The sequence below is a fragment of the Bison bison genome, unplaced genomic scaffold (genome assembly GCF_000754665.1).
Source record: "Bison bison bison isolate TAMUID 2011002044 unplaced genomic scaffold, Bison_UMD1.0 scf7180017864302, whole genome shotgun sequence".
Lineage (NCBI taxonomy): Eukaryota > Metazoa > Chordata > Mammalia > Artiodactyla > Bovidae > Bison > Bison bison.
The window spans coordinates 501,646-503,147 of NW_011494874.1; positions in this window are offsets into that span (position 1 = coordinate 501,646).

The following is a 1,502-nucleotide window of genomic DNA, read 5'->3' on the forward strand; positions in this document are numbered from 1 at the left end:
TGGACGGCCAGGCTCCTCCGTCCCTGGGATTGCTAGGCAAGAATACTGGAGTGGGTTGCCGTGTCCTCCTCCAGGGGATCATATCTATATCTAGTCTCGGGTCAGGGGGTACCCTGGGGCTTCCCCAATGGCTCAGTGTAAAAGAATCTGCCTGCAATGCAGGAGATGCAGGAGACACAGGCTTGATCCCTGGGTTGGGAAGATCGCCTGGAGGAGGAAATGGCAACCCACTCCAGTATTCTGGCCTGGGAAATCCCACAGACAGAAGAGCCTGTGGCTACAGTCCATGGGGTCACAAAGAGTCAGACACGACTGAAGTAACTGCGTGCGGGCCAGAGGGACTTACCGAATGGCTACAAGGAGGGGTTTGGCATTTTAATGTGCCACTTGGTGGCAGGGCACCCAGGAGCCAAAGGGAACATGGGCTCGGAGAACCTGCGTCATCATCCTCCTCAGTCCTGTCAAGGCTACTGTGGGAGGAAGAGAGGGGGACATCAGGAAAAGCTGGGTGGGAAATAAGATGAAAGAGGTGAAGTTCTCTCCACATCTGCCAGATGGACCGCAGACTCGGCCCTGAGCTTCCTAGTGGCTGAAGCAGAGGGAACAAGATTTGCTAGACTAGTGTTTCTCAAGGAACCACCTGGGGCATCTGTTCAGAACACACCTTGAGATTCTTATCAAGGCTTGGGATTGAGGCCAAGCTTGAGATTCTTATCGAGTCCTGTGCCCACCCCCACCAGACACGCAGGGGCAGCTGCCCACAGACTGCATCCCGGGGACAACTCGGTGTCCCTGGGGGGAAGAGTGTGGGGGGAGCAGGACTCAGCCCTGTGCAGGGCAGCAGGCGAGGGCGGTCTGAGGCTGCCCCCCACCCAGCAGCAGCCCCACAACCTCCGCCTCTCCAACAGGGTCACGTCTGGACGCTTCAGCAGTCGGCAGGGCGGGTGGCCAGCACAGATAGAACCAAAGGCCAGGCGATGGGAGGACACTTCTGCCTCCCGGGGGTAGGGAGGGCAGTGGGGCAGAATTCGTCCTGGGGAGGACCGACCAAGACAGGACGTGGAGGGCGGGCGGAGCTTTGGATCCGGCCAAAGGCGAGGCCACGAGAGCCTGTCGCCTCCCCCGAGAGGCACGCTGTGTGCAGACACAGAGAGACGCGCCCACACCTGGCTGTGCGGGAGGGAGGGGCTCCGCCCAGGGAGGGAGCGGAGGGCGGGGCCTGAGGCCTGCCGGTGCCAGGTGAGGGGTGGGCACACGCGGCTTGGTGGGACTGTGGGTGCCCCGGGGCCACGTCCAGGCCTCAGGGCCTGGACAGACCTGAGCCTCCTGCGTTCTCGGAGGGGTGGGCCTCCCGCTGCCCACCGACACCTTCATCCTGCAAGCAGTCCGGGCGGGAGGCTGTGGGGGGCACCCTCTGGGGCGTGGCATGCCCCTGGAGTGCCCGAGCCCTGAGGAGTCGGGGAGCAGCGGGGCGAGCAGGAAGGAGGGAGGCGGCCAGCCAG